Below are 21,984 nucleotides of genomic sequence, written 5' to 3'. Positions count from 1 at the left end.
AGCAGTAAGGGTTCTTGTGCAATGGAGGAGGACACCCGGTTTTAAAAAAAGTGTCAAGGAATCACAGGCCCTCAGGGTAAGATCTTTTTGAGGTAGGCTTCAATAAAACTCGATCTGAAAGAAGGACACTGAAAAACTTCGTTTAGGCTTTTTTTTTTTTGCTGTACAGCAGGCTCTTCTATTTCAAACGACTTGGAAGGCATTCCTCTGACTTCGGTGGGACTTTCTTCCCTCCAATTTACAATTTCAAAGATGCCGAATCGTGTGTAGATCGGGCCCAGTCGGCTAACCCTTCCACGGGGACCCGGTCTTACTAAATGGAGTTTTGTCTTTTTTTTTTAAAAAAAAAAAAGAAAAATTCAGGCAACCCAGGCAAGAGCTGTCTATCCTAGGAAACATCAAGAAGCTGCCCACGTCGGGCAGGGGAAGATGTCGGCAGGGGCAAGATCCAGCAATTTGGATCGGGGGGGGGGGAGAGAGGGGCCAGGAAGTAAGGTGGAGGAGAAGACCCCGGGAGCGTTTGGGGCATCGGCAGAGATGCAGCCCCAACTGCTGTGCCCATTTGGATCCTCCACTCACCCCTCCCAGCTCCGCATCAAACCCCTTGTCCGAAAGCAAGCAGCTGTCTCGTCCTGCCCACACAGTTGGCGGGCTGCACTTTTCGCGCCGACTCCCAGCCCCAATCGCCGATTCCTCCCTATTCCGTCAACGTTGCTCTCTCTTAAGTCCTGCCAACTTGGAACCGGGAAAGTCGAGGGAGGGAGAGAGAGAGAGAGAGGGAGGGAGGGTGGGTGGAAGCCGAGTGCAGCACAAGAGACGCTCCTCCTTCCTCTACTTGTCCCCCCCCTTTCCCCTCCCCCCCCCTTCCCCTTTCTTTCTTGCTGCGCCTGTTTGTACTTTAGCTGATCCACTAATCCCCTGAGAAAGCCTATTTGCAGTGAAGAGTATCTGTAGGGGGCGAGGCTGGTCCATGTGGGTTTGTGTCATTGGTTTGCAAAGAGAGACCCCGCCTATTGCCCAAAAAGAAAAGAGAAAGGGGGGGGGCAGAGAGACCGAGACCCTACCTCTCTCCTAGCTATTCAACACAACGGAGAAGGAAGCAGCGGAGGCTAAAGAAAAATCACACACACACACACACACACCCTCTTATTTTGATGATTTGATTTTTGCTGGATCAGCACCAGCCAGAGACTTTTTTTTTCTTCCCTTCCCCCCCCCCCCCAGAAATCGAACGGGGATTCCAAGTTGCTGTTACATTATCTCTCTTTCCCCCCCCTCCTCATCCTCACTTGGACTAGCGGCGGAAGCCCGGCGAAGGCGGCGAGGATTAAGTTTTTTGTGTGTGGCGTGTGCGTGTGCGGCTAGCGAGCAGCGAGAGTCCGCGGCGGCCACCGAGCGATCAAGAAAGGGGAAAGATGCACCGACGCTGAGAGCCCAGGCGTCGGCTTGGAGCCCAGGCGGGGCGGGGGTCGGGGGGGGCTGCTCCCGCTGGACCCCACGAGCTGACGAGGAGGTAAGAAGCGGGCCGAGCGGGCGGGCTGGCAGGGGCTCGGTCTCTCTCTCCTCCCTGCCCTGGAAATGCGTGTGCCCGTCCTAGTAGTGTCCGTGTGTTTTCGCTTCACTGCGCCATCCAGGAAAGGGAAGCCGGCGGGGGTGGGGAGGGAAGGACGAGGGGGAAGCGGGAAGTGCGAGGACATCTTTGGTCACAATCTCACCTCCCGCGGGCAGTTCTCATCCGTCTGGGTAGACCCTTCCCGTTCCTTCCAACATCCCCCGGGATGTTACAGAGAGATCGTTGCGTGTGTGTGTGTTTGTGTGTGTTTTAATTCCACCCACACCCCTTCCATCTACTTGGAGGCGATCGCGCAAAGGTGTGCGTATTTGTCGGAAATGCTTTCAGATCCAGCGCGCTCAGTTGGTCGTGTGTGTGTGTATGTGTGGGGGGGTTTCTCTCTCTCTGTGTGTGTGTGTGTGTGTGTGTGAGAGAGAGTGTGTCCCGCCCTCCCACTTTTCGGTTCTGATGCACACCCACCCCTCCCAATTGATTTCGACACGGCTGGCGTGGATCGCGCTGGCCTTTGGGGAGCCGGGCTTCGGCGAAAGGAAGCGAGCGAATCTCTTGGGGGGGGGCTCCTCGCCCGTATTTCGCGGTGCCCCTAAAGAAGAGGCGGGAGGGAAAAAAAAAAAGATAAATCAAAAAGAGTATCTGAGCCCGTTTTTGTTGTTGCTCGGGAGAAGCGGAGCGGGCGGGCGGGGGGGGGGGAAAGCAGATAATAAGTTGCTGCTCTTCTTTTTTTTTCATCCTTCCATTTTTATTTTTATTTTATTTATTTTTTAAATAAAAAAAAAACCAAGCCCTCGCCTCCCTCCCTCCCTCCCCCGCTTCTGCCGAGAGAATAAGTGAGAGGCGTTAAATGAGGTGAAGTGGAAGTCTTTTGTTTTGCCGGGCTCTCTGCATTGTTTACTTAGTACGGAGTGTGATGGACAACATCTGCCAGCAGATTAGCAGGGTAACCCAGGGTTTTGCAGCGCTGCCAAAGTCTCGGCCAAGACAACGGAGGGAGGGAGGAAGGGAGGTGGGGGGGGGGGACATCGAGGGAGGGAGCCGGGAGAAGCGACGTTCGGCGCAGCTTCGCTCGGAAAGTGCTTTGCCCAGAGGCGGCGGGGAAGCTACCTACTTCTTGCCTGGTGCGCTTCTGATTCTCCCTCCTGCCGCCCTGCTAGTTGCAGGCGAGCCGAAGAAAGTTTTGCTGCTGCTGCTGCTGCTGCTGCTGCTGCAGCTGGAAGTCGCGAGGAGGCGAAGCGATGGCAAAGCGGAGCTGGGTGGGTGTAAATCCGTCCGAAGCCCTTCCAGCTCGCCCGCTCTTCCCAAACTCCTTCGGACTTGCAAGGGAGCTGGGGAGGGGACCCAGGCTGGGCTTGGGAGCTTTCTCGGTCTGGTGGGGGAGGGGAAAGGAGCTGCGCTAGAGCCGCATCGGAGCAGTTTAGAAGCCCAGTGGGGGAAGGGGAGAGATCCAGTAAGACCGGTAGAGAAAATCTGGAGACCCGGGAAAGGGGAAGCGGGGAGGGGAGGGGGGGTGTCGATCCGGGCACTGCCGAGAGCCGCGATTCTGCCCGGGAACGCGTTCTGCCCAGTTTCATTGTGACGTTGGCAAAGTGAGCTTGCAGTTGTTTTATTCCTCCGCATGGAGAAGCGGGGTGCTTTGCGGTCCTTGGAAAGGTGCACGTTATATCCATCTTGGGTGGCTTTTAGTTTTTCTCCTAGTCCAGAATATATATATGTATATATATGTGTATATATATATATATATATATATATATATGCAAATTATTCAAATTGCTAATAAAGAATTTGGGAGGCTAAGATGATCATTTCGAACTCATTTATGTTCTCATCAGTTAGTCATACCCTTTATCTGAGATTCGAACCCGGGCTGATTATATATCAGGCAGTGTTTTAACCTCCTGAGCCACGGGGTTCTTTCTCGCTTATATTAGCTGGAAGGCAAGGCAAAATGTATGTTTAAGTATTTGTCAAGGCTTTTTGAATATATATACATATATATATATATATGTATATATATATATGTATTTAAACGACCCCTCCTTTCCGAGCTGGATAGATTACGACGTTTGCGTCATATATTCATAACAATTGCTGCGTTGGTTATTGGGGGGGTGGGGTGGGGAAGCGGGCTTGGCGGTTCGAGCACTTTATACTTTGCTGCGATCTTTTTTTTTTTTCCTCCTCCTTGGCTCTTCCCCTCTGTTGGAACCCACCGACATGGAGCAAATGGAAAATTGAAGTGCTGCCTTTTCAGGAATGAAATGGCTGATCGTCTCGAATAGGTGTTGCCATCTACACGGATAAACAAGAGAGAGAAACATCGCTTAGTAAATCAACTCCTTAGCAACTCCGCTGGACCCAGGATTTTTCTATGATATTGGTCAGGCAAGAGTATTTTCCGCCAGGAGACAAACGCTTAACTGATCTTTTTTTTTTTTTTTTTTTGGTTGAGGTAGGCTGAGATTTTGTTCTGCACAAAAACTCTTTTTTGTTGTTGTTGTTGTTTCCAAATAATTCAGATAGAACACCAAGTTGCATCCTTTTGGAAAAGATACCAAATCTGACTCGTCTGTACTCTTTTGCTGTTTGCAAGCATTAAAATTCAGCATCTAAATAAAAAACATTAAAAATCAGCTATCTCTTTCCAGAAAGTGTTCCTATCATTGTGTTAATAAAAAGGTGATAGTTTCACTGGAAAGTGTAGGTTTTTTGACCCAGATTGACAGGTGGCCAGGAAAGCCTTGCTTTGTCTTTCAGGGTTTAGTTAAGAATTTCAATTTGACAGTATTGCCTTACAATCTGCATTACAAAAGGAAGGAAAATAAAACCTTTTTGAAATTGATTATTTTAAAGCATCTTTGTGATTGCCTTTTAAAGTTGATGATAAACAATAAGTATGCATAGTAGTAATTGTGCACTCTCAAAAAAGTATAACATAGAAAAATAAAAGAAAGCAAGAGTTTGCTGAGTATCTTCTTTTTCCTCCCAGAAAGTTTGTGGGATGATATGATAGAAAATCTAATAAGATTAAGTGTGTGATAATTTAGCCAATTTACTACACTTACATATTCTTCTATATTTTGTAATTGGCTATAAAACAGCGGGAAGAGAGATTAATTGGTATTGCTGTTGAGAAACATTTGGGAAAAATAGAAAGTAAAATGAACATTAATATGTAAGAATCAAGCACATGTTTTTCATTGATGTTTGTGATGCAGGAGGTTTAATCTGTTGATTCCAAGCAGTGAAAGATTATTTCAATAGGTCTTGATGATGTCCCTGGTATGTTTGTGCCAATAAACAGTGGTTTTAAAAAAACAGTTTTTACAAATTGCACTTATGAATGATTGTATTTATTAAGATAATTTATGGTGATATTTAGAATGCATTTGGAGTAATCTGAAATAGTTTCTGTTGACTGTAGTTCAGGAGTACAGATGTACATCTGTATTTTTATGTTTTTCAGATCTTGTGATAGGCTACAGCAAATTTTCCAGTGATCAGTGCCACTTAATTGATCAGACAAGAATCTAATCTACACTTCAACAATAGTGCAAATATGCACTTTTCTTAAAAAAAAGCAATGCTGTAATAATTTGTGACTTTACATCAAATTACAACTTTTTTTTTTAAAAAAAGTATGTTGTAGGAATTGTGGCCATTCTTGTATTGAGGTAGAATAGTGTTTGTTCAACATCTTATGAAATAAAAATATTACTAATGATTCATAGTGCAGATTAGACTTTGTGATGTAGTAGAAAATCTGAAAGAACTTAAAAGTTTCCAGGAACACAACCTGGAAAATGATAAGGTGGTTTATCAGAAAGTTCTGTAAATAAGAGCAGTTTGATTGTACAAACAGTAAAACATTAAAAATTGCTTACACACACACAAACACACACACACACATACATACACACACAGCTTCATTGAAGACTAGGCGACACAGTTGCTACAATAAATGTTTATATTGGAATTTACATCTTTTTGACATAGGTAATTTATGACTGATAGCTTTGGGAGAAGGAAAAACTTTGGAGCAGGTTAAATTGAGCATAATTAGTTCATATGATTAAATATTTACAGGATGCTGTTTCAAAAATGATTTTTTGATTTTTGAAATCAAGGATATAATACTATGTTTAGAGGACAATACAGTATTAGTTAACCTGTATATAAGTTTCAGTTGGGATTAAATGTATCTTATAGCATTGCAGCTGCTTTGAAAACATTATTTACATGTCACTTTCCATCTTGTTGATTGCTTTTTGAATTCTAAAATCTAGTTAACCTAGCTACCACCTTTAGTGCAGGGCTGGTGCATACAACATATGAAGTTTTAGCTGGCAATCAGCCTTAAATCATTACATAATAACTTAGGAGTTTATTTTTTATTAGTACAAGCCTGCTTGAAATCTGTTAAAGTTTCTGCATATCTTTTTTTTAAAAAAAAATAAATGAAGAGGAAACCTGCATGGGAACTTTCTCTTGTTAATAAGCAGCTATGTGGATGGTAACCTTGGGGTTAAAGGTTAGAAAGAAAAGGTTTCAGTAACAGCTTAGCTGTCAGATTCTTTCTAACAAGTTTAAGGGAAGCTCTCTGAAATGCTTCTTTCTCCATTTCTCTTCATAAAACTATTAATCATAACAATTTGCTCCAACATACTTTAGACTGCAACTTTTAAGAAATACATATATAAATCCGCCTGTTGTTTCTTGATACTTAAAGAGAATAAACGAGTGACAGCTAGACAAACTCCGAATGTATGAACACTCTAGGAAGAATGAAAATTCAAAACAGTTGATGGGTTTGGTTTAAGGGGTGATGGTTCTGGGTTGCATTAGTTAACTGATTGCTGTGTCACTTTTGTATTCTTAGTAAATCTGCTATTTTTTTAATGAAATGCGAACTAGATTCTTGTAGAAACTTAGCAATCTACATTTTGATGTGGACTTTCCTTTTGTGGCGTTAGGTGAATAGCCTTATGGAACATAAATGGATCTCTTCCTAGAGCTGAATTCTTAATGTATCAAATTCTAATGAGGTTTAGCAATATATGTTATCTGTGAAAGTTTTTTTTAACGGGGTGTTTCTCTTTAGGTTTAGTTTAACAACTTTTGCAAAGGGACTTTTTGTGTAGCTACAGTTCTGGAGCTACAGCTCACTTCTGCTATGAATGTTGAAAGCCAAGTACCGTAATACCCTTTGTCCTTGCGTGTTTCTTAAAAGGGAGAAAAATAATTTAATTAAGAGAACTGTTCTGAGATAGTAAAAAGATGCCACTAGGACACATTTTTAATACTGTCAATTCAGCAGAGAGCTCTTGTCAATATAACATACAAATGTCTAAAGTTCCAGTACTGATAAACTTTTGTTAAAAACCATCAGCTTTAAATGTCTTGTACTGAGCTATGATTGTTAGGTGGATAACTGTTCAGGTTGAGGTAGGTGAAGATAAATTTCTATCAGGCTGGGCACTGAGAACACCTTTGTTGACTTTTTTAAAGTGGTTTGAATATGTTGACTGATGGCATAAGGTAGGATAATGTCATCAAATATCTGGCAGACTTACCATCAGAAATTATCTTGCAGCCCCAAATCTAATTGTACCTGGCCCAGTTAGTTAAGACATATCATAATTCATGTTTTTTTCTGAGGTATTCCTACTAAAAACAGTGGAACTATGGTAAAAATGCAGTGAGTTCACCTCACATGCCATTGAAAAGATAAGATGGATCTGTCTATTGAGGTTTTTAGTCCTCCAGGTCATGTTGTCCCAAAGGTGCTTTTTCATGAGGCAACTGGACTTTCTTTTTTCTTTGAAGATCTTTCGCTTGTCATCTAAGATGCTTCTTCAGCTCTAAAACTGAAGAAGCTTCTTGGATGAGAAGCGAAACGACTTCAACGAGAAAAAAGAAAGTTCAGTTGCCTCATGAAAAAGCACCTTTGGGATAAGATGGATCAGATTTGGTTCTGACAAATGTTACTGATATTGTAAACATGATTCCACATTACATAACTTTGGGAATCTTTCAGGATACTACTGATAGGTTTGCTTGAATTTAAAAAAATGGGATAGAATGGAATCATACTGTTCTGACTTTAATTTTCTTTTAATTCACTAAGGCAGAAGTTGACAGGGTGCTGTTTCTGGTTGCTAGAGAACTAAAAATCTCAGCAGCACAACCAGTCTAAGGGTAACCCCTTCCCGAAAACAACAAATTTTTCAAATAAATTGCTAACTTATAGCTTACATTTGCATTTTGTCACCATGAATAACTAACTATCTTAGTCATTTGTGGCTCCACATAGAAAAGCAATAATGTTTTTTTTATCTTCTGAATAAATTCTTATTTATCATTGGTAATCAGGCAGTCAGATGCTCACAGCTTTGGCTGAATTTTCTAATGTCTTTCTGTCATATCTACCGTATTTGCCAGTGTTATAGCTCAAACCAAAGTGGCTTACTTCATTCTAGGCATCTAAAGAGTTGGTTTATGGTGATATGAAAAATCTATTTTGTGAGTTGACCCTGGGTTAACTACTTATTGGAGTTGTTTGAATGAAAGTCTGAATTCTTGCACTAAGTGGGAAGTTGAGCTTAATGACCTAAACCAGTGGTGGCGAACCTATGGCACGTGAGTCACAGGGGGCACGCAGAGCCCTCTATGTGGGCACGTGTGCCGTCGCCCCAGTCCTAGGCCTTCAGTTGGGTTTTATAAAACCTTTTTCGCTTTAGGCCTCCACCGCCATGTGCAAAAAAAAAAGCTGCAATCAATCAATCAATTTCAACTTCTCTAGGGAAAAAAAAGATCTCGCAAAGTTGGAATTGATTGATTGAACTTTTTAGTCCCACCCAGTCTGCCATTATCACCGTAGCCACACCCACCCAATGGGCCACATCCACCCAATGGGTCACGCCCACCCAGCACCCGACGATACATAAGTGGGTTTTGGGTCTCTAAAAGGTTTGCCATCACTGACCTAAACAATTCCTTACAACTCTATCATTCAGTGACCTTGAGCCTTGATTCCGGAGTCTTGCTGGGGCTCAGAAAGTTATGAATCTTGGTGGTGTTGGTAGATTTTCTTAAAAAAGCTTTTGGGTGTTGTTTTTAAATCTGGCATTTTTCTCAGGAGATTTGGGAGAGGTTTTCTTTACAAAGACGGAACACCTCTATTGCTCCAAGTAAGTATATGTTAGCTTGGCTGCAGCACTGTCTAATAATTGTGGTTCTTTGCTTGCAGTAACATTATTGTTTGTTTATTAATCACATTTATATGGCCTCTGAGAGCTGCTTTTTGTGAGATGGGCAGCCATATTAGTATGATTAATAAATAAACAAACATTATCGTTTAAATAGGCCCCCAAATCCCACTATGCTAAGCAAATATAGGGAAAGGAGGCCTATAAAGAATTGTGAATATAATGAGAAATGTGATATGTGATATTAATATGAACAATTCATTACTTTATTACATAACTCTCACATTTCCTTAAAAAAAACAAGCCAGTGCAAGTATTATGTTATAGTGAATATGTCTAGGAAAAAAAAGACTATTCTACCTATTTTACATTTATTTTTAGCTGCTCTGTTTTCATCTCTTCTGCTAACCATTTTATTGTACTACATAGATCTATAGCAGTTCAGTGGGTTTTTTTTTTGCTATTTTTTCATATTTAACTAAGATTGCCCTAATTTTTTCTTGATAAAAGTAATGAAAATTCTGATATCTTCTATATTAAAATTACTCAGATGTGCTTTTCCAGGTTGTTTACTTTTTCTTCCACCCTTCCTCTTCAGTTCTGTTAGATTGTCAACCTGTTGTGTTGAATGACTTTTTTTGCATCTTCCAGAGCCTTTCTTGATTGTACCATCAACATTTGGTAGAACGCCACTGAGATTGATAATTGCAGTTTTCCATTGTTTTAAGGGTTATTTTAATGGTCTAAGCCTTATATGATTACAACATTTTTTCTAACATCCTCAAAAGACAAGAATTGTGGGAAAATCTTGGAAATCTTGGCCCACCCACTTTTGTCACATAGCTTTTGTCGCTTATAAGATGGGCTGTTGTACATTGCACATTTTATTTATTATATTTATTTTACAATAAAAGGGAAAGAGAAGTATGATACCTTAGGAGGGGCAGTTTGTTATAGTGGTTAAAGCAGGGGTGTCAAACTCAATTTCACTGAGGGCCGCATCAGCATGGCGGTTGCCCTCAGGGGGCTGGGTGGGTATGGCCAGGGTGGGTGTGGCCTACTGGCTGGGCGTGGCTAGATTGCATATGGCCTACTGGCTGGGCGTGGCTAGAGTGCATATGGCCTACTGGGTGGGCATCGAGGGTGTCTATGGGGGCCTAGGCAGGAGTGGGACAGATCTGAGGGTCTCTGGTAGAAGGAGGGTTTCTGGGCCAGGGCCAAGGCAGTGGGGGCCGTTCCCTCCCTGTTTCCAGGATGGCTTCGCGGGCCACATGAAACCAGTTCGCGGGCCGGATCCGGCCCCCGGGCCTTGTGTTTGACATGTCTGGGTTAAAGTATCAGGCTAGAAACTGGGAGATTGCAAGTTATAGTTCTGCATTGTGCACTATGCCATCTGGATGACCTTGGCTAGTCACTTTCTTAATCCCAAGGAAGCAGAGAATGGCAACCCATTTCCAAAATCTTGCCAAGAAAACTTTAGGCACTTGTTAAGCAATCACCAGGAGTCTAGACTAGACTGACTTGAACACACACACACACACACACACACACACACACACACACACACACAGCCAGAAAAAAAGGAAAAGAAAAAAGTGTCCTAGCCAGCTAGACCTTGTTTGGTTTCATCATCCCTTCATATACCTTGATTCTGGTTCAAAATCTTTTGCTATCGCTCTCCCTTGTGGTATTATTGCACAGTTGGGTAATGCTGCTTTTGTGGAATGTGTCAAAGGAGCTTTGGTAATCAAGTGCAAAATTCTGATATTATGAATTACATTAATAGCCCTTTTCAGTATTGAAAAATAAGATGACTGCTTATGAGCTTCATAAACTCAATGATTCTGTAGGATCTATGGGAGTTCACAGTGGAAAACCTACAACAGCTGGGGATGGGATATTTTTGGCATTGTTTCTGTTTACATGATAACATGTATGCTGTGATATAGTTAGAATTCATTCAGAGTGCTTCACATCATTGTTATTTTGGCTTTTGTCATTTTCTTCTTTCTAGGATCAAAAGATAGTTTTACAACAATTTTCTCTATTAGGTTAGCGAGATAAAATTTTTAAAAAAACTGCTGGTTAAATACATGTTGTGAGTTAATCACCTTTGTAGAACATTACATGACATTAGAACGGGCCAGGTTCACTTTTTTGTGTCTTGTATTATGTATGGATACTCTCTCGTATAAGTTATAACTGTATTAATATTGATATGATATGATCCTAATGTTTACTAATATTAGCATTAAAATACTCATTTTAAAATACTGTAACATGCAGAACAAAATATTCACATTAGGCGTTTGTCTATAAAAATATAGCTTTTATTACTTAAATAAAATTTGGATGGATTTTTTTATTTGAAAACTTTATTTTTCAAATATTGTCTAAGATGTCAAAAATGTAATACCTTCTGAAATGGTAGTCAGTATTGAAGTTTTAAATTATTTTAGTGGGTTTATGGACAGGAGAAAACAGGTTGTTCAGACACGTGAACCAGTGGGGCAGACTTCACAAAATGGTCTTGTGTTAATTTATCTACATTTCTAGTTGCTCATATTGTGATTTCTTATAGCAGCCACACTAGTTCCTTTTCCAAAGGATCAACATCCATCACATTACATTCTGGACACATAGCGACAAAGAAAATGGCAAAGATTTTGCTTTGCATTTTGGATAGTGTGCCAGTCGCTATACATTCATTGTCAAGCAATGTTGTTTGGAGTTACTTGAAAATTGATAGAGAATTGAGCAAATTACAGGAAATGCGCATTTTCTCACATGATAGTTCTGTGAATAAATTTTGTGCTGCCTGATTTAAACTTTAAAATAAGCAGCATTCTGATTTGTCATTCAGTTTGGAAACTCTGTAGTGCCAAGGGTAATCTTGTGAAAACACTACACTTGATTGAAAACACAAGTTTAAAATTGAGGTCACTTAACTGTAATAGAATGGTGTTCTAGCAGAACAAAATTTTAAAGCATGTTTGCACATGAGTCACGTTCATATTGCTTTCTTAAGCCAAAATGAAGGCTTTATCTTTGAAGGTACTTGGTTTGGATTCTGCAGTTGAAGGAATTTAGTAATATTTTTTTGTTAGGTTAGTTTGTTAAAATCGGCATTCCTCTTATCTCATTTACTGATGTACTTCTAGGAAGTGGTTGTTACTCCCTTTGGAAATCTGGTTTTCAGATTGCTTATTAAAGAAGAACTGCAGCATAACAATTACGAATCGATATATCAGTGTTCCTTCAGAATTCCTCTGGAATTCTCTGGGTAGTATTACCCATGATATTTTCTTTCAGCCTCCGGTGTTCTAGCCTTGCTGCTACTGTCCTATAATATGGGAGAGTTAACAATCTTGTAAAGTGCTAGTATTATTATGTTAAAGCTAGATAAGACATGTGATTTTGGAGAAACCGTTATTATTCTTAAACTGCTATAGTAAAACAAAATGACTTAAAAGTATGGTGAAGATTAATGACCTGTCCCTGAGAACTAGCTAACTTAGATGTAAAAAGAATTGAGTAAGGGATTTAAGAAGAGGCGATGATCAGGTCCAGCAAAATCTTAGGATATATTAGAAGAGGGGAAAAACATCCTTCCTTTCTGACTAGCAATCCATATTCCAGTTGCCATGACCACATCAGAAGGCACAAATGTCTTCTAGCTACCACTGATTCTAGCATCTTGCTGCTCGACTAGTAAAATACCTGACACTATGTGTGTATGTTTGCACATGTGGACGTTAAAACTAGTGTAAACTTTTTTTTTTAGTTTTGGCCCAGGATGGTTTTAGAAAACAACTTAAGTATATACAGCAAAGAACAAGGATTTTTTAAAAATAGAAGCACATTTTTTTAAAAAAGGAATATGAATTATGATATTCCTGTAAGTAGTATTATCACTGATAATGCAGTGTAATTATATTTTGGGTACATGTCAAGTAAGCAAATAGATTTTAAATGAGGATGAGGGGGATTATCTCTTCAGAGGATTGAAGAAAAACATTACACAATGCAAAACCAAATAAAGCGTAAGAGATGCCAAAGTGTGCTGTAGATGTTGTTATAAGTTAAAAAAATTAGTATTCTGCCAACATAGTAATTGGCAATATTCCTATTGATTATACTTAGAAGCCTTTCTTGGAACTTTTCAAGGAGATAATCAGTGATCATAATTTATCATTTTGTCATTAAAAGAAATGTTATTTGAATTCATGTAGGAATCCTATAGGGCAGGGGTTCCCAACCGGGGGTGCGAAACAATATTCCAGGGGGTGCAAAAACTTGGGTTTAGAAGTTTCAAAATTATGTACATGCATAACCAGGTATTACTTTTGTAAAGGGGTGCGAGAGTATGTAGAAAAGGTTGGGAACCGCTGCTATAGGGTAATGAGAGAGCAGTGATAATCTGTTCCATTTCTATTCCTAGACTGCTTCTGTTTTTCTTCACCATTTGAATTGTGGAGAATAATACAAATTGGTCTCACCTAGATAAGTGCAGGAAAATTAGATCTTTTGAATCAAGTATCCATTCCAATATTCAGATATGTAGTTTTGGTCTCTTTTGATAGATTTATGACTGTTTGGACTTTTGTGTGTGTGTTCGTACGTCCATACACAGACACAATTGTTATGGACATGAAATCAGGCCAATACCTTTGTTTTGAGTATTTGATTAAAACCTACATTTAAAACCTTCGGCCTGTTAAAATAAAGGTTTAAACTTTAATCATTAGAGTAGTTAACTAAATCTGTAATAGGCAATTAAATGATGTTGGTATAATTAATGAGCAGGGCTGTCCTTTTGCTAAACTTAATTAAAAAAGTATTTTATATCATTTGCAGAAACAGTACTTCAACATCACATCATTTATCATTTTTTTGTTAGAAACAATATTTTCTTAGTTTCAGAAAACATTCACTAATACATTTTTTTATAATGCATATGTTTGTATTACAACATACATATTGTTGAAACTTTCAGCTGTCCAGGTGTGATTGAATCATAGTTCCTGAAAGGTTCAGCCAGTATGGGGGCAAGTATGGAGGATGTTGAGAATTGTGGTACAAGAACCTTGAGACAGAAAGTGAAGTGAGGTTTCTGAAGAAAGTCTCCATATCTGTCAAGTCACTGAGGACATCTAGAAATTAAAATCTGGCAATGAATGAGAAAAGTTTCCATTATATGCTATTATAAAGGTAAAGGTTCCACCGCACATGCGTGCTAGTTGTTTCCGACTCTAGGGGCCGGTGCTCATCTCCGTTTCAAAGCCGAAGAGCCAGCGCTTGTCCGAGGACGTCTCTGTGGTCATGTGGCCGGCATGACTAGACGCCAAAGGCGCACGGAACGCTGTTACCTTCCCACCGTAGTGGTCCCTATTTTTCTACTTGCATTTTTACGTGCTTTCGAACTGCTAGGTTGGCAGAAGCTGGGACGAGTAACAGGCGCTCACTCTGTTACGGGGCACTTGGGATTCGACCCGCCAAACTGCCGATCTTCTGATCGACAAGCTCAGCGTCCTAACCCACTGAGCCACCGCGTCCTTCATATGCTATTATAGTGTATATATGTGATATATAGTTGTACTATATGATGGGGACTTAGCATCAGAATCTTTAGCTAAAGTGAAAGGTTTCTACCAACCTTAAGGGCTTTTCCTTAAAAAGGCAGTCACAAACATTTCTTGTGGAAATATTGATAGGTGCTAGATTGCTGAAACTGGCTATGAAGCCAAGCCAATATTTTCAAAATTATTTTGCTTTATTTGATCTAAATGGAACACTATCCCCATTCTATTCAGACCTTAATACCGGTATCTCAGCCCTACTGAAAAACTGATATATTTGGAATTGTTTGTGGGGATTCAGGCTTCCTTTTCACTAGCCCAGGGGTAGGCAACCTCGGCTCTTTTATGACTCATGGACTTCAACTCCCAGAATTCCTGAGCCAGCCAAGCCAAGGTTGCTTACCCCTGCACTAGCCTTTTATTGTTTCTTTTTTCCCTAGCTTTTTTTGGTTGTAGCTGTACATTATAAAAAAAAATAAGGTTTTGTGACTACAGGTAGACCCTGATTTAAAACCATAATTTAGCCCATAATTATAGTCATTGCGGTGAGAAGTTATTTTTTTTTTAAAATTTTAATCCCATTTATATCCCGCCCTTCTCCGAAGACTCAGGGCGGCTTACAATCTAAAGCACAAATCAATGTGCTTAGCAATAGCCTTCATTCTATGTATATGCCTGCTTATTAGGGCTTTCGGGGGCCCCCAAGCGGCATTATTACAAAGTCAGCTTACAAAGTTGAGGTATCACATGAATTGAGCCATTTTTTTCATCATTTTTTGCAGGACTTGTTAAGCAAATGCCATGATTGTTAAGTGAATCAGTTTTCCCAATGGATGTTCTTTGCCAAAGCTGGAAGTAAATGTGAGAAATGTCAAAAATGTTGCTAATCATAATCATGGATATGGGACATCGTCTTGATTTTTATTTATTTTTTTGATACACCCTGTTGACCCAAATATGGGGAGAAGGAATATTATTAGTAATAATATTATTGCAAACAGCCATAAAGTTGAGTCAATTGTCAAGTGCCCAAAATGTGATCATGTGACGGGAGAGTTGTGAGGCAGTTGTAATTTCAAAACTCATCATAAGTAGGTTGTTTTTTTTGGGGGGGCGGGGAAACTGTTGTAACTTTGAACAGTTGTTAAATGATTCATTGTATCTTGAGCACTGACTGTATTTAAAACACTGGTTAATCTGCCTGCTAGATTAGTTTAATTTCTGATAAGACTACAGGTCTGTAGTTTGTTAATTAAATAATAACCTGATTCTAAAGATCCTTTTGCCCAAGGAAAACCAGCTAAATTTTCATTTACATTTCTCTATTATATTTTGATTGGCCTTATTGCAACACTTGAGACTATAATCACCAAAAATGGGAGTACCGGTATTACATTTTAGTGGCAACTGGTATAGAAGATGCATGCATCATAAAACAGACACTCAAAAGTTTTTCTCTGCAAATTACTAAAGAATGCTGTTTTTTGTTGGAGAGTACACAAATAGTAATCATGTGTGATTGACTTCTTAGTCATGTTATTGTGCGTTTTCTTGTGTAAAAGGAAGTATCAAACTTTGTTCAGTTATTTGGCATTGGAACTATATTACACGGTGATCATCATCTCTTAATGAACAACTTCTGCCACAGTGGGTGGTGTAGAAAAACAATGAGCAGAAGATGTTCTGCAATAAAATATATTCACCAGTAATTTGTGAGTATTTACTTTAGTCTTTTGAAATTAAATTTATCACTTGGTAACTATCTGTGGTAGGCATCACTCCCAGTCTGCCTTTAATTTGTTTGGTGCTATCTCTATACTATTACCAATTTTGTCCCATTCTCTTCCTTTGTTAGCTTGGTTTTTTTTAATACACTAAACAGTTGAGACCCACTATTTACAGTAGTTTCAGAGTGCAAGGAATTTATTGCAAGGTTGGGCCATCTGGTAACCCTTTGGTCTATGGATCAGATCTGCTGCAGCTAACATGGGCAATGCCTCAGGGATTATAGGACTGAGACTTCCAATATTTAGAAAGTGCCATGTAGCTTATCTCTGATGCATGACATCTTATTTGTCCATGTGTAATGTAGGAATATAGGGACGCTGTGGCTCAGTGGGTTAGGACACTGAGCTTGTCGATCAGAAGGTCGGCAGTTTGGTGGATCAAATCCCGAGTGCCGCGTAGCAGAGTGAGCGCCTGTTACTCGTCCCAGCTTTTGCCCACCTAGCAGTTCGAAAGCACGTAAAAATGGAAGTAGAAAAATAGGGACCACTACGGTGGGAAGGTAACAGCGTTCCGTGCGCCTTTGGCGTCCAGTCATGCCGGCCACATGACCACGGAGACGTCCTCTTCGGCTTTGAAACGGAGATGAGCACCGGCCCCTAGAGTCGGAAACGACTAGCATGCATGTGCGGGGGAACCTTTACCTTTACCTAATGTAGGAATGGATGGATAGATAGATAGATAGATAGATAGATAGATAGATAGATAGATAGATAGAATTTATTTTCATCAATAAATTGGATAATATGGGAAGCATTTTCCCCAGCTCTGAAAGTAGATGCATGGTAGCATGTGGTCTGCAAATTCTGTTCTTCCCTTTCCAGTCAGATTTGTTGGCTGCAACAGTGTCTTATCCAGCTTTTATCTCCATATTTCAGAGATCTGTAATCCTTGCCGCTAAAGAAATGTTGCAGGGTCTGTGATGCCAAGTGGTTATCTCCAGTGTTGTGGTTTGTTAGACAGTAGGGCACATGACAGTGGGGCACCAGGTTCCTTTGCTTCAGGTGACAATTTTGTATTTTTCTATTGTGATTCCTTCTCCCCCACCCCTACCCCATACCTGGCTGTTCAGTAGCATAGTCAATATGCTTTATGTAAATTGATTATTGCAGGTTTTTCCTTGAGTCCTGCATGTTTGATTGTTCAGGAAGCTGGCCTTTAAGCCAATTCTCTAGTAAATTATATTTGTAACTCGTGCTTCATGGTTCTTGCATTGTTGATGCCTATATTGAGCGTGTTACTGTTTCTATTTTACAAGCTAAGAGATAATGTGGGTAGAAATATCAATATCTTTGCTTGAATACATTTATTTCTGCTGTTTGCATTGTTCAATCCAGACTTCTTGCTAAAGGCAGTTATTTGTGTTATCCAGTACAATCCTAATAAGCTTTTCACCTTTATTTCCCTTTACTGTGAAAGAATAGGCAAGATTTTAATTTGCCTGTTTTGCAGTGTCCCTGCACCACTTCAGAGTTAAGGAGAGTTAAGCAAATGAAGCATATGAGATAATGAATACTAGAGAAAAAAAGAAACTATTATTTGTAATAAAGGAAGAAGACTTATCCTGGTATTAGCTATCTGTTACAGGGTTCCCCCCCCCCAAGTGTCTCCTTGCCTTCAGATCTGGCTAATGACAAATTCTGTACATTTTGCTAGTAACATGGGAGCCCATGTGTCACAGCCATTGAGAATGGAGGATTCAGCAGGATTGATTTGCTATTTTTTAGGCAGAGTTCCCCAAACAACCTGGGCTTTGGAAAATGATATAAAATGCTAAGTGTGGTACCTGGGAGTGTTTGGGCAGAGTGTGAATATCTCTGGAACCTGAGCTACAGTTTGTGCAACATTTCATGTCTGAATGTAGGAAGTTATTGTGTGTATTCTTAGTTCTTTCAAGATCTAATGGAGTATATATAATTTGTATTGGGAGTTTGCATAGAATTTGTATCTTTTTGCTAAATTTAGTTATATATGACATGCTGCACATTGTTCTTGAACTCATGGAAGTTGGACTAGTGATGATAGAGGGCAGGTTTCAGAGTTGAGTGTCAAGACTCATAGCTGTATTAAAACCAAAGACCAAATTCGGTGTGGCCCATGAATCAAGAGAAGCACATTGCTTACCTTTTTATAAATGGAGCAAATTACAAGTTCAGCAGGTTAGTACAGATAATCCTCAACCTATGACCACAATTGAGCCCAAAATTTCTGTTCCTAAACGAGACAGTTGCTAAGTGAGTGTTGCCCCATTATACGACTTTTCTCGTTGCCATTGTTGAGGCAATCACTACAGTTAAGTAAGTAACATGGTCGTTAAGTGAATCTGGCTTCCCCACTGACTTTGCTTGTCAGAAGGTCGCAAAAGATGGTCACATGACCCCAGGTCACTGCGACTATCATAAGTATGAACCAGTTGCCAAGCATCCGAATTTTAATCACATGACCATGGGGATGCTGCAACAGATGTAAATGTGAAAAACAATCTTAAGTGACTTTTTCCAGTGCCATTGTAACTTTGAAGGGTCTGTAAGTTGAGGTCTACCTCTATTTGCTGTTTTCCCTGCATGGAGGATATAAAATGCAGGTAGTCCTCAACTTACAGCCATTCTTTTAGTGACTGTTCAAAGTTATAACGGCTCTGAAAAAGTCACTTATGATCCATTGCACCATCCCCATGGTCACCTACCTGATCAAAATTCAGATGCTTGGCAACTGGTATATATTTATGACTGTTGCATTGTCCTGGGGTAATGTCTTCACCATTTGCAACCTTCCTAGATGGGAAGAGTGAATGGGGGAAGCCAGATTTGCGTAATGACTGCACGATTCATTTAACAACCACAGTGATTCATTTAACAACTATGGCAAAAATTATTGTAAAATGGGGTGTGAGTTGCTATTAACTGCCTTCTTACAGCAAAAACATTGGGCTCAATTGTGGTTGTAAGTACGGTTGTAACCCATACTGCAAGAGACATGGTAATTAATTTACCTAATAATATCTACTACCTAAATTACTAGGACATTTTGTACATCTTGGCCGTAATGAGTTGTGGATAAGATTCAGGCACCTACCCTATTCAGATGATACAGAAAGTTATCAATGCACTGAAAACAATATTTTTGATTTGCATTTTTGCCTTTTTAGCACTGTCTTCTTACATTAACTTTTAATATATCTTCATTTCACTTTGTTAGCAATTTTTACTATGGAACCAAATAAACTAGAATGCTACACAACACTAGAAGAGCATTATCTCAGTGGAATAATTTTAACTATTCTGTTTGAAGTTTTCTGGAATATTAGTACAAATACCCAGATGAAAATGAGTGTGCTGTGTTAGATTATTCTACGCTGCAGAAAGTTTTCTTTATGGGTTTTTACTTACACAACATGTTTTAAGCAATTCCCACAGTGATTTTTGCTGCAGTGCAATTTATAGTCTTTCAAATAAGGTGTGTAAGTAAATAAGTAAACAATTCCAAGGTTTCAGATTGAATAAAGATGGGAAATAAGAGAAAAAGCTCTTTCTCCTTCTAGTTCATAAACCAATAAGAGAGATCTTTCATTTATATTTCGATCTGGGAAAAAGATTGTTGTTTGAATGTAGACTATGAAAAAAATCAACCCACTGAGTTCTCATGTTGCTGGGGAACTGTTGTGTTCTAGTAGCTTGATTGAGATGATAAACTGACAGTTATCCTTCCATCTGAGGTAAGGGTAGAGGGGGACCTGTGGCTTAATTTTGCATCTCCCTATTTGTCTGTTTTATCCTACAAATGCCTTTAAACCTGAAAAGATAAAATCTTTTCAGTTATGGGTTGGTTGGAGAAAAATACAAACAAGCAGAAGAAAGGGCTAGGGTAGTTCTATATAGAAACACCCTGAGGAAGTCAGGGTGTCAGTAAACTTCAGGTTTTCTCTCTTGTGCAATGTTGGGAAATTATTTGTTTTTTCCCCCCATTAAGAAGTTGAAGAGTTCTGTAAGGCCAAAGGTCAGGATTGATTTGAATTATTCAGCTTAAATGGCTTCTGTGCACTATTTGGACTTGGCTTTAAAGTTTTGACCCTGCTGCTTTTCTCATTACATAAAAGATGTCACTCTGGGAGACCCAGTCTCTTCTGTCTTATGAGTGGATGGACAGGTATGATTTAACCCTTTCCTTTTCCAGCACTTTCCAATGAGCTTGGGCTTCTGGTTCTTACTTGCACTTTGCATCATCACTTAACATTCAGTTTCTTCTCCTGGTTTTAATTAGTCCAATCTGTGGAAGAAGTAAAAGAGCACATCTTAACCATGCAGTCTCAAAGCAAACCTCTTGAAGGCATTTGAATCAGGGAAAAGGAATCACTTCCTTCCCATCATTCAAAGTATCTCTTATCAACAGAGTAAAGTTCCCTAGCAGGAGATCATGGGGATGAATTACATCATTTTTAATGTGTTTCTACTAAGTAATACTTTGATTTTATTCACACACACACAAACACACACACACACACACACACACACACACACACACAGAGGGGGGTACATTAACCAATTCAGGTAGGATTTTGTTTGATAAATAATTTGTTTCAACCACTGTAAGTGATAAAAGTGAAAGTACATTAGATTGTTCTGTATAGGAAGAACTACTTGGTGTTCAGAGCTGGTAAAATTCACATTGGTTTCATCATGACAATTGAAAAATGTGAACACATATCTTCATAGATCCCATATAGACCTAGGAATGAATATTGTCATCATTTTTCTTCCCTGCTAAACCAAGTCACAATTTTTGAGCCCTGTAAAAGCAAAACAAATTACTTCTGACAGATTTTTTGTTTGTTTTTGTTTTGTGTTTTGTTTGAACTTGTGCAAGCAAACAACCTGTCAACCCCGAATTTGGACGGTGATCAGACATATGATGCAGTTTCACAAAGAATAATGCATTGCTATTGTCAGCAACCAAAATAATCAAAACATAAAAGAGAGCGGGAGAGTAAATGAAAAGCTATCAAGTGTCTAGCAGAGATTACAAATAACCTTTTCATCTCTCTCCTCAAACATGAGAGGTGGTCTTTCACCCACTTTCAGTGTCTTATGGTCTTCGGACATTTTGCTGAGTATTTTTTTTTTCATGACACACAGTACCAAGGGGTGGAGAAGAGAGAGACAGAACAGTGCCTGGATGACACATTTCACAGGGGGTGTCGAAGATTCTTAGTATGTCTTCATTTCAACATTGAACTACTTGTATTGCTTTAATTTTTGTTTCTGTTTGTTTCTTGTCTCATCGCAGTTTTAATGTTGTTACATCGTTATTGTACCATGGGTGTTAAGGAAAAAAGAAATAATAATTCTTTTTCTCTTTTGGTTCAATTGAATATCCAAACGCTATATTTTTACTAATAAAAATCAAATTAATTGTTTGTAAATAATAGGTATACAAAGCATGCATATATTTCTGCCAAATCTTGGATGGAGAGAAGGATGCTAATGTATTCAAATGAGGTTGCATACTGCATTGGGAATAAACCTGATCTTGTATGTCAAGGTATTGCTCTCCGCTGTCTGTGCTGGCAAAGGTTTGGGGAAACGGGGCAAGGCAAGGCAGGAATAGGGAAGGATGGTCCACAACAATACAGGATGCCAGAGAGTTTAGTCAGCTAGTCCAGCTTGAAGAGCCAAGAGTCAAGAAGCAGAGTTGGAAACCCAGACAAGGAACACAGGTAGAAGATTGGTGCATTTTTCCCAACAAAATCACGGGAAACTATGGTTAAGTAAAGGCAGATCCAAGGGAAAAGTGTAATTGTTCTGAGATCTTCTAGGGTTGGGATTTAATCTAATGAACAAATATGCAA

At 39.6% G+C, this 21,984-nt stretch overlaps 1 protein-coding gene across 5 annotated transcripts in view; it reads left to right on the top strand.

Annotated features, from left to right (window-relative positions):
- Positions 1 to 1,164: 1,164 nt before the first annotated feature.
- CTBP2 (C-terminal binding protein 2) overlaps positions 1,165 to 21,984 on the top strand; it is a 225,217-nt gene continuing 204,397 nt past the window's right edge. For 2 of the 5 annotated variants that reach the window (XM_083363403.1, XM_083363400.1), the window contains exon 1: positions 1,165 to 1,513. The gene's annotated coding sequence lies outside the window, so the exon portion shown is untranslated. Of the gene's footprint in view, positions 1,514 to 1,967; positions 2,824 to 21,984 lie in introns of those variants that run through there. The other 3 variants (XM_083363401.1, XM_083363399.1, XM_083363404.1) reach the window with 3 other exon arrangements.

Source organism: Vipera ursinii (genome assembly GCF_947247035.1).
Source record: "Vipera ursinii genome assembly, chromosome: 5".
NCBI classification, from domain to species: Eukaryota; Metazoa; Chordata; class Lepidosauria; order Squamata; family Viperidae; genus Vipera; species Vipera ursinii.
Note: the sequence above shows the minus strand (reverse complement) of the source record. Positions and strands in the feature narration are given on the sequence as shown.